This window comes from Entelurus aequoreus, linkage group LG21 (assembly GCF_033978785.1).
Source record: "Entelurus aequoreus isolate RoL-2023_Sb linkage group LG21, RoL_Eaeq_v1.1, whole genome shotgun sequence".
NCBI classification, from domain to species: domain Eukaryota; kingdom Metazoa; phylum Chordata; class Actinopteri; order Syngnathiformes; family Syngnathidae; genus Entelurus; species Entelurus aequoreus.
The window spans coordinates 39,080,359-39,092,976 of NC_084751.1; the positions used below are offsets into that span (position 1 = coordinate 39,080,359).

General features: G+C 40.8%; 1 protein-coding gene across 2 annotated transcripts in view; it reads left to right on the forward strand.

The window, feature by feature from the left end:
- LOC133638740 (WD repeat-containing protein 7) overlaps positions 1-12,618 on the forward strand; it is a 591,313-nt gene that overhangs the window by 203,064 nt on the left and 375,631 nt on the right. The window lies entirely within an intron of this gene.

Here is a 12,618-nt window from a genome sequence, read left to right on the forward strand (position 1 = left end):
CCGATTATTAATCGATTAATCGAAGTAATAATCGACAGATTAATCAATTATCAAATTAATCGTTAGTTGCAGCCCTGATATATATATATATATATATAAGTGTGTGTGTGTAGGTATGTATATGTGCATGTGTATGTATGCAAGAGTGTATGTGTGTTTGTGTGTACGTATATACACACATACTGTACATGTACAAGCACATATGCATACATACACTCATGCATGTATTCACGTTTCATCAAACATATATTAACGTTGTTCTCCTATGGGAAACTGGGTAAAACACAGCACACTGACAAAGCTTAACCTATTGAAACTATAACAATCTACAAGGTGAATACAGTTCGCTTCTATTTCTTCCCCTCCATTTATCTGCTTTATTTTGTAATGAAATTGTCATTACAGATATGTTTTGTTGCATTTGAGACAATTGTATTGTTGATAATAGAGGTAATTATTAGAGATGTCCGATAATATCGGTCTGCCGATATTATCGGCCGATAAATGCTTTAAAATGTAATATCAGAAATTATCGGTATCGGTTTCAAAATTATCGGTATCGATTTCAAAAAGTAAAATTTATGACTTTTGAAAACGCCGCTGTGGCGGACGTAGGGAGAAGTACAGAGCACCAATAAACCTTAAAGGCACTGCCTTTGCGTGCCGGCCCAATCACATATTTACTGCTTTTCACACACACAAGTGAATGCAAAACATACTTGGTCAACAGCCATACAGGTCACACTAAGGGTGTCCGTATAAACAACTTTAACACTGTTACAAATATGCGCCACACTGTGAACCCACACCAAACAAGAATGACAAACACATTTCGGGAGAACATCCGCACCGTAACACAACATAAACACAACAGAACAAATACCCAGAACCCCTTGCAGCACTAACTCTTCCGGGACGCTACAATATACACCTCCCCCTGCCCCCTCTCAACCCCGCCCACCTCAACCTCCTCATCCTCTCTCAGGGAGAGCATGTCCCAAATTCCAAGCTGCCGTTTTGAGGCATGTTAAAAAAAAAATAATGCACTTTGTGATTTCAATAATAAATATGGCAGTGCCATGTTGGCATTTTTTTACATTTATTTTGGAAAGCCTTGTTACATTGTTTAATGCATCCAGCGGGGCATCACAACAAAATTAGGCATACAAATGTGTTAATTCCACGACTGTATATATCGGTATCGGTTGATATCGGAATCGGTAATTAAGAGTTGGACAATATCGGATATCGGCAAAAAAGCCATTATCAGACATCTGTAGTAATTATTATTATTTATTATCAATAGTGGTATTTCTTTGGTATTTTTATTGCTCCATTTGTAGGGCAATAATGTCCATTGTCATTTCTGTGTTATTAATATTTACTTCACTAACTGCTTCTCTGTTATCGCTTTTCATATCATTTTTGTACATATTGTATTTGCTGATGTTGTTGTTGTTGTTGTCTCTCTGTTTTATCACCCTGTTGTCCCCGCAATTTGCCTCTGTCTTCCTTTTTTTTTCTTTTTTCTATCCCCTCTTGATCCGGTCCGGCTGCGCCAAAAAAAGTCAAATACAAATAAGGCAACAAGAGAAGTATCCAAAACTTCTCTTTTGACAAGTAAATCCGTACAACAGATATGGGCATCTACATCTACAAAAACCAGCAAACTTTTAGTTACTATGTCAAAAGTTTAAATTGATTAATTTCTAGTTCTTACTTTGATAGAGTAAACAGTCTGGGGTAAGCACAACATTCTACAAAATATGTTCAAGAAAATACTCTTTTAAGGGAATAGACAATTTTTATTTTTTTTAATGCAGAAACAGATGTTGATGAGGAGAACGATCAGTGAGCTTTTTTTTTGTGTGCAATTATTAGCCACAGTTGTATTTGTTAAAGAAGCAGCTGGACACAAAAATGCACACATACATGAAGCTGACAAAGGCCTGGTCACAGAGGCTGATCAAAGCTGTGGCAGATGGCTGTGCAGTGGCTAGCCTGCTATGGTTGGACACACGCACGCATACACACACACACACACACACACATATTCACACACACACGCGCACACACACAGGCACGCATGCGCTATGTCCCTAGGCGTCAGGTGTATTGAAGTACGAAGTGCTGTAAATGGTTTCAGTGTGGTTGACTGCTCTCTGATAGGCTGATTTTATTTATTAAAGGCCTACTGAAAGCCACTACTACCGACCACGCAGTCTGATAGTTTATATATCAATGATGAAATCTTAACATTATAACACATGCCAATACGGCCGGGTTAACTTACAAAGTGACATTTTAAATTTGCAGCTAAACTTCCGCTTCGAAACGCCTCTGAGGATGACGTATGCGCGTGACGTAGCCCGGGGAACACGGTTATGCCTTCCACATTGAAGCCAATACGAAAAAGCTCTGTTTTCATTTCATAATTCCACAGTATTCTGGACATCTGTGTTCGTGAATCTGTTGCAATCATGTTCATTGCATTATGGAGAAGGAAGCTGAGCAAGCAAAGAAGAAAGTTGTCGGTGCGAAATGGACGTATTTTTCGAACGTAGTCAGCAACAACAGTACACAGCCGGCGCTTCTTTGTTTACATTCCCGAAAGATGCAGTCAAGATGGAAGAACTCGGATAACAGAGACTCTAACCAGGAGGACTTTTGACTTCGATACACAGACGCCTGTAGAGAACTGGGACAACACAGACTCTTACCAGGATTACTTTGATTTGGATGACAAAGACGCAGACGTGCTACTGTGAGTATGCAGCTTTGGCTTCTAAACATTTGATCGCTTGACCGTATGTGCGCAACTTTTTTTTGCGTATGTACGTAACTTTTTTAAAATATATAAGCTTTATGAACCTTGGGTTAGGTGAACGGTCTTTTGGGCTGAGTGATTGTGTGTGTTGATCAGGTGTTTGAATTGTATTGGCGTGTTCTATGGAGCTAGGAGCTAGCATAGGAGCTAGGAGCTAGCATAACAAACACGCAGGTGTTTTTATGCAGGATTAATTTGTGGCATATTAAATATAAGCCTGGTTGTGTTGTGGCTAATAGAGTAAATATATGTCTTGTGTTTATTTACTGTTGTAGTCATTCCCAGCTCAATATCAGGTACCGTGAGTATGCAGCCTTGGCTGCTAAACATTTGATAGCTTCACCGTATGTGCGCGTCACGTACGTAACTTTTTAAAAATATATAAGCTTTATGAACCTTGGGTTAGGTGAACGGTCTTTTGGGCTGAGTGATTGTGTGTGTTGATCAGGTGTTTGAATTGTATTGGAGTGTTCTATGGAGCTAGGAGCTAGCAGAGGAGCTAGGAGCTAGCATAACAAACACGCAGGTGTTTTTATGCAGGATTAATTTGTGGCATATTAAATATAAGCCTGGTTGTGTTGTGGCTAATAGAGTATATATATGTCTTGTGTTTATTTACTGTTGTAGTCATTCCCAGCTGAATATCAGGTCACCCCCGGCTCTCACAGCATCTTCCCTATCTGAATAGCTTCAACTCCCCACTAGTCCTTCACTTGCACTTTACTCATCCACAAATCTTTCATCCTCGCTCAAATTAATGGGGAAATTGTCGCTTTCTCGGTCCGAATCTCTCTCACTTCATGCGGCCATCATTGTAAACAATAGGGAACTTTGCGTATATGTTCAACTGACTACGTCACGCTACTTCCGGTAGGGGCAAGCCTTTTTTTTATCAGATACCAAAAGTTGCAATCTTTATCGTCGTTGTTCTATACTAAATCCTTTCAGCAAAAATATGGCAATATCGCGAAATGATCAAGTATGACACATAGAATAGATCTGCTATCCCCGTTTAAATAAAAAAAATTCATTTCAGTAGGCCTTTAAGCCAGTGTTCCCAACCTTTTTGGGGGCTAAGGCGCATGTTTTACATCGGGGAAATGTCACGACACACACCGCCAAACAAAAATATCCCAAAAAGTATAAATGCCACGACGTTTATCTACCTTTTCTGGAAGCTCATTCAATTGTGCTACCTGTTACTGGTATAAATAGATGAAGAAAGATATTTATCCATCCATCCATTTTCTACCGCTTGTCCAAAGACATGCACCTGGGGATAGGTTGATTGGCAACACTAAATTGGCCCTAGTGTGTGAATGTGAGTGTGAATGTTGTCTGTCTATCTGTGTTGGCCCTGTGATGAAGTGGCGACTTGTCCAGGGTGTACCCCGCCTTCCGCCCGATTGTAGCTGAGATAGGCTCCAGCACCCCCCGCGACCCCAAAAAGGGACAAGCGGTAGAAAATGGATGGATGGGGGGTGCTGGAGCCTATCTCAGCTGCGTTTGGGCGGAAGGCGGGGTACAACCTGGACAAGTCGCCACCTCATCACAGGGCCGACACAGATAGACAGACAACATTCACACTCTAGGGCCACTTTAGTATTGCCAATCAACTAATATATGCTCATTTTAAACTTTCATGCAGAGAGGGAAATCACAACTAAGTCAATTTTACTAAAACTGTATTTATTAATCAGTGGCAAAACATTCATGAATTTTGGTTCTTTTTTGAATTTATTATGGGTCTACTGAACATGTGACCAAATCTGCTGGGTCAAAAGTATACATACAGCAATGTTAATATTTGCTTACATTTTCCTTTGGCAAGTTTCACTGCAATAAGGCGCTTTTGGTAGCCATCCACAAGCTTCTGGTTGAGTTTTTGACCACTCCTCTTGACAAAATTGGTGCAGTTCAGCTAAATGTTTTGGTTTTCTGACATGGACTTGTTTCTTCAGCATTGTACATATGTTCTCAATGGGTTTTAAATCAGGACTTTGGGAAGGCCATTCTAAAACCTTAATTTTAGCCTGATTTAACCATTGCTTTACCACTTTTGACCTGATTTGGGGTCATTGTTCTGTTGGAACACTCAACTGCGCCCAAGACCCAAGAATTTGGAGGTAATCCACCTTTTTCATTGTCCCATTTACTCTCTGTAAAGCACCAGTTCCATTGGCAGCAAAACAGGCCCAGAGCATAATACTACCACCACCATGCTTGACGGTAGGATTGTGTTCCTGGGATTAAAGGCCTCACCTTTTCTCCTCCAAACATATTGCTGGGTATTGTGGCCAAACAGCTCAATTTGTTTTTCAGCTGACCACAGAACTTTCCTCCAGAAGGTCTTAACTTTGTCCATGTGATCAGCATCAAACTTTAGACGAGCCTTAAGGTGTCGCTTCTGGAGCAAGGGCTTCCTTCTTGCATGGTAGCCGCTCAGTCCATGGCGATGCAAAACACGCTTGACTGTGGACACTGACACCTGTGTTCCAGCAGCTTCCAAACCTTTTTGGTGGTTCTCGGTTGAGACTTGATCATCCTGACCAATTTTCTCTCAGCAGCAGGTGATAGCTTGCGGTTTCTTCCTGATCGTGGCAGTGACAAAACTGTGCCATGCACTTTATACTTACGAACAATTGTCTGCACAGTTGCCCTTGGGACCTTAAGCTGCTTTGAAATGGCTCCAAGTGACTTTCCTGACTTGTTCAAGTCAATGATTAGTTTTTTCAGATCTGTGCTGAGTTCCTTTGACTTTCTCATCGTCGCGTTCGTAACCGAGTCTGATGGCTGCATCACATGAGCCCCATTTAAATGGGCTCAGAGAAGTCAACAGGTGTCGGCAATTATAATCACTCACATGACGTTAAGTAGCCATGCCATGAAGCTAATTTGATTTGATTGTAACTTTTCTACATCACCAAAATTGATAATGTATGTTGCTGTATGTATGCTTTTGACCCTGCAGATTTGCTCACATTTTCAGTAGACCCATAATTAGGGATGTCCAATAATGGCTTTTTTGCCGATATTTCGATATTGTCCAACTCTTAATTACTGATACCGATATCAACCGATACCGATATATACAGTCGTGGAATTAACACATTATTATGCCTAATTTGGACAACCAGGTATGGTGAATATAAGGTCCTTTTAAAAAAAATGTATAAAATAAAATAAGATAAATAAATTAAAAACATTTTCTTGAATAAAAAAGAAAGTAAAACAATATAAAAACAGTTACATAGAAACTAGTAATTAATGAAAATGAGTCAAATTAACTGTTAAAGGTTGGTACTATTAGTGGACCACAATCATGTGTGCTTACGGACTGTATCCCTTGCAGACTGTATTGATATATATTGATATATAATGTAGGAATCAGAATATTAATAACAGAAAGAAACAACCCTTTTGTGTGAATGAGTGTGAATGGGGGAGGGAGGTTTTTTGGGTTGGTGCACTAATTGTAAGTGTATCTTGTTTTTTATGTTGATTTAATAAAAAAATAAAAATAAAAAAACGATACCGATAATTAAAATAAACGATACCGATAATTTCCGATATTACATTTTAAAGCATTTATCGGCCGATATTATCGGACATCTCTACCCATAATAAATTCTTAAAGGAACCAAACTTCATGAATGTTTTTTGTGACCAACAAGTATGTGCTCCAATCACTCTGTCATAAAAAATAAGAGTTGTAGAAATGATTGGAAACTCAACACAGCCATGACATTATGTTCTTTACAAGTGTATGTAAACTTTTGACCACGACTGTATGTACAGTATGTGTATATGAATGTTTGTATAGTAAATCTGCGTGTGGATGTATGTGTGTATAAATGTACTGTATTTGTGGATGTATATGCGAGCGTACATACTTGTGCATGTGTATAAGTAACTATGTATGAATGTACGTATGTATGTATGTAGGAATGTACAGTATGTACAGTATATATGGCGATGCAGCAGTGATTTCCTGGGCTGGCGAGCATTCGGGGGTGAGAAAGAACGTTTGGCTTTGCTGGGCTGTCCAATCAGAGCCTATAAACAAAAGGGAAATAATCAGTAAATTAAACACGGGCTGGTGCATTTAACATCATCTTAAACATTCATTTATATTCCAACACATTTACCCTGTACGCTAAGAGCATTTGAGAACTGTTAAGAGTGATATTTAGTGGTGATTTTTGTTGGTAAATGAGCAACAATGAGAGATTATTATCATACTTCGACAGCCTTTTTGCGGGGTCAGCATTGCAAATCACAATCTGTTCTTAAAATGCCTTTTATTTTGAGGCGCTGTTGTGTATGGATACTCCATAAAGTTGCAACAACGCCCCGTAGTGCTATTTGAAACCTGCTGTCAAAAAAGACCAATAAACTACGCAGCTATTAAAACAACGCTGACACACTAACATACAAACCCCAAAACCAGTGAAGTTGGCACGTTGTGTAAATCGTAAATAAAAACAAAATACATTGATTTGCAAATCCTTTTCAACCTATATTCAATTGAATAGACTGCAAAGACAAGATATTTAACGTTCGAACTGGAAAACGTTGTTATTTTTGGCAAATATTAGCTCATTTGGAATTCGATGCCTGCAACGTGTTTCAAGTGGCAAAAAAGACTGAGAAAGTTGAGGAATGCTCACAAACACTTATTTGGAACATCCCACAGGTGAACAGGCTTAATTGGGAACAGGTGGGTGCCATGATTGGGTATAAAAGCAGCTTCCATGAATTGCTCAGTCATTCACAAACAAGGATGGGGCGAGGGTCACCACTTTGTGAACAAACGCGCGAGCAAATTGTCGAACAGTTTAAGAACAACATTTCTCAACAAGTTATTGCAAGGAATTTAGGGATTTCACCATCTACGGTCCGTAATTTCATCAAAAGGTTCAGAGAATCTGGAGAAATCACTGCACGTAAGCGATGATATTACGGACCTTCGATCCATCAGGCAGTACCGCATCAAAAAGCGACATTACTGTGTAAAGGATATCACCACATGGGCTCAGGAACACTTCAGAAAACCACTGTCAGTAACTACAGTTCGTCGCTACATCTGTAAGTGCAAGTTGAAACGCTCCTATGCAAAGCGAAAGCCATTTATTTATTTTGGCCGGCATGGCGTAGTGGGTAGAGCAACCGTGCCAGAAACCTGAGGGTTGCAGGTTTGCTCCCCGCCTCTCACCATCCAAAATCGCTGCCGTTGTGTCCTTGGGCAGGACACTTCACCCTTGCCCCCGGTGCCACTCACACCGGTGAATGAATGATGAATGATAGGTGGAGGTCGGAGGGGCCGTAGGCGCAAATTGGCAGCCACGCTTCCGTCAGTCTACCCCAGGGCAGCTGTGGCTACGAAAGTAGCTTACCACCACCAGGTGGTAATGAATGATGGGTTCTCACTTCTCTGTGAAGCGCTTTGAGTGTCTAGAAAAAGCGCTATATAAAATCTAATCCATTATTATTATTATTATTATTATTTATCAACAACACCCAGAAACGCCACTGGCTTCGCTGGGCACGAGCTCACCTAAGATGGACTGATGCAAAGTGGAAAAGTGTTCTGTGGTCTGACGAGTCCACATTTCAAATTTGTTTTTGGAAACTGTGGATGTTGTGTCCTCCGGACCAAAGAGGAAAAACAACATCCGGAAAGTTCAAAAGCCAGCATCTGTGATGGTATGGGGGCATGGGTAACTTACTCATCTGTGAAGGCACCATTATTGCAGAAAGGTACATACAGGTTTTGGAGCAACATATGTTGCCATCCAAGCAACGTTACCATGGACGCCCCTGCTTATTTCAGCAAGACAATGTCAAGAACAGTGTTACAACAGTGTGGCTTCATAGTAAAAGAGTGCGGGTACTAGACTGGCCTGCCTGTAGTCCAGACCTGTCTCCCATTGAAAATGTGGGGCGCATTATGAAGCCTAAAATACCACAACGGAGACCCCCGGACTGTTGAACAACTTAAGCTGTACATCAAGCAAGAATGGGAAAGAATTCCACCTGAAAAGCTTCAAAATTTTTACAGAGTGTTGTTAAAAGGAAAGGCCATGTAGCACAGTGGTAAAAAATGCTCCAGCAATGTGTTGCTGCCATTAAATTCTAAGTTCATGATTATTTGAAAAAAAAGTTTGAACATTAAATATCTTGTCTTTGCAGTCTATTCAATTGAATATAAGTTGAAAAGGATTTGCAAATCATTGTATTCTGTTTTTATTTACCAATTACACAACGTGCCAACTTCACTGGTAAATCCCGCACGGTATATGCCGTGTAGCAAGCAATGGAATAAACAAAAAAACAACAACACTGAAATATGAGAGGAATGGAGAGATGTAAGAGTCCTGGAAGACCGGCAAAAAATCTAATTCGGCTTTTTTTCCCTGCCGCTAACACAACTGGAATCTAATAGGAGGCCGAAAACCAAGTACAAGTATGAGATTTTCATTTAATTGCCGTATTATATTTTTCTTCTTTAACAGCCGCACATCGGCTATAATTCCTGGGTCTTGGGCGCCGAGGGCGACATGCCTTAATGTCATCTAGTGAGGAGCGCGTGTAATCCCAGTCATACGCAGGGCGGGGATGTTGATGGAGGATGGAGATTTCGTTGAGGGGCCTTTATTGCGTTACGTACTCTTCATCTGGTGGGACACTTTATTTGGTTACACGCGGTGCAACATTGCTTTATTGTGTCCCATGAGTTCTGGTGGCGGATGGCAGCATCTGCTGGACCAGAGGCTGCCCCCTCACGAGATGGAATTATCTCACTCCGACCCAACACTTACTGTCAGGGAAAATGCCCGAGTTCTTTTGCTTTGCCTCGATAAAAATTTCAACACGGACCGAAATATGTTCTTCATCTCATCTTTGTTATTACGAAATGGGATTTACTGACGTGAGTGTTTACGATGCGGTGACAGGATCTGCACCTCAAAAGAAATGGTTTGGAAATTGTCAGAGGTCATTTTGGTTCAATTTGTGGAATGGAGTTACCGTGTTTTTTGGATTATAAAGTGCACTGCCGATGAGCCTATGGGTCCAGTCAGGTCTATTTTCATACAAAAGGTGCACCAGATTATAGGGCGCATTAAAGGGGTCATATCATTATTTGTTTTTTCTAAATGGAAAACATATCCTTGTGGTCTACATAACATGTAATGGTGGTTCTTTACATCTACAGTAGTATGGTCTTCCTTATTGGCAGATTACCGTATTTTCCGGACCATATGGCGCACCGGATTATAATGCTCAATGAATGGTCTATTTTCGATCTGTTTTCATAGGCGCACCAGATTATAAGGCGCATTAAAGGCCTACTGAAATGAATTTTTTTTTATTTAAACGGGGATAGCAGATCCATTCTATGTGTCATACATGATGATTTCGCGATATTGCCATATTTTTGCTGAAAGGATTTAGTAGAGAACATCGACGATAAAGTTCGCCACTTTTGGTCGCCGATAAAAAAAAGCCTTGCCTGTACCGGAAGTAGCGTGACGTCGCAGGTTGAAAGGCTCATCACATTTCCCCATTGTTTACACCAGCAGCGAGAGCGATTCGGACCGACAAAGCGACGATTACCCCATTAATTTGAGCCAGGATGAAAGATTTGTGGATGAGGAACGTGAGAGTGAAGGACTAGAGTGCAGTGCAGGACGCATCTTTTTTCGCTCTGACCGTAACTTAGGTACAAGCTGGCTCATTGGATTCCACACTTTCTCCTTTTTCTATTGTGGATCACGGATTTGTATTTTAAACCACCTCGGATACTATATCCTCTTGAAAATGAGAGTCGAGAACGCGAAATGGACATTCACAGTGACTTTTATGTCCACGACAATACATCGGCGAAGCACTTTAGCTACGGAGCTAACGTGATAGCATCTTGCTTAATTGCAGATAGAAACAAAAGAAATAAACCCCTGACTGGAAGGATAGACAGAAAATCAACAATACTATTAAACCATGGACATGTAACTACACGGTTAATGCTTTCCAGGCTGGCGAAGGTTAACAATGCTGTTGCTAACGACGCCATTGAAGCTAACTTAGCTACGGGACCTCACAGAGCTATGCTAAAAACATTAGCTATCCACCTACGCCAGCCCGCCCTCATCTGCTCATCAACACCCGTGCTCACCTGCGTTCCAGCGATCGACGGAGCGACGAAGGACTTCACCCGATCATCGATGCGGTCGGCGGCTAGCGTCGGATAGCGCGTCTGCTATCCAAGTCAAAGTCCTCCTGGTTGTGTTGCTGCAGCCAGCCGCTAATACACCGATCCCACCTACAACTTTCTTCTTTGCAGTCTTCATTGTTCATTAAACAAATTGCAAAAGATTCACCAACACAGATGTCCAGAATACTGTGGAATTTTGCGATGAAAACCGAGCTTTTTGTATTGGATACAATGTGTCCGAATACTTCCGTTTCAACAATTGACGTCACGCGCATACGTCATCATACATAGTCGTTTTCAACCGGAAGTTTAGCGGGAAATTTAAAATTGCACTTTATAAGTTAACCCGGCCGTATTGGCATGTGTTGCAATGTTAAGATTTCATCATTGATATATAAACTATCAGACTGCGTGGTCGGTAGTAGTGGCTTTCAGTAGGCCTTTAAAGGAGTCATGTTATTTATTTATTTTTCTAAATGTAAAACACTTCCTTGTGGTCTACATAGCATGTAATGGTGGTTCTTTGGTCAAAATGTTGCATTCCGCACTATAAAGCGCACTGGATTATAAGGCGCACCTTCAATGAATGGCCTATTTTAAAACGTTGTTCATATATAAGGCGCACCGCATTATAAGGCGCATAGAATAGACGCTACAGTAGAGGCTGGGGTTACTTTATGCATCCCGTAGTTGCGAGACCTGTTGTGGCTCAATATTGGTCCATATATAAGGCGCACCGCATTATAAGGCGCACTGTCAGCTTTTGAGAAAATTGCAGGTTTTTAAGTGCGCCTTATATTGCCGAAAATACGGTAGATGATGTTTCACAGATCATCTTCAAGCCGCTTTCTGACAGTCGCTTCAGGATGCGCCGTTTTGTGGGCGGTCTTATTTACGTGGCTCACCTTCGACAGCGTCTTTTCTCCGTCATCTTTGTTGTAGCGGTGTAGCGTGCAAGGACGGGAGCGGAAGAAGTGTCAAAAGATGGAGCTAACTGTTTTAATGACATTCAGACTTTACTTAAATCAATAACGGAGCAGCATCTCCTCGTCCGTGGAAAAACCGTCCGACCGGAACTCTCTAATAACTAAAGTTCCTTGAGTGAATAATGTAAACTCACTATACCGGTATGTTTTAGCGCTGTCATGGCGAGTTTACTGACAGATATAAGTAAGAACTTTACCTTAGAAATGGCAACAGCGGAGGATGAATGTCCCATAACAAGAAGATAGAGAAAAAGAAGAAGCTTATCGACTACAAAGGCGGACAAGCGCAAATTTTCAGGATTTATGCAGATCCCAAATACAGATCAGCAGGTACCAGAAGGTAAGAAAAGTTGCTTTTGCATAATATTGCGAAACAAAATGCCAGATAATATGTCTTACCACACATCATAATAATACTCCTATGTTGAAGCACAGTACAATCCATCAAGCGGTGCGGCTTCATAGCTTACCAAAGTCGTACTAAAACATTTTGATGGATTTTTGAGCGCCGTGTGTAATGTTCTTTATTTTCAATAGAACATATAACATTTTGGTGTTGTTTACTTGAGTCATATTGCAGTCGACATGTA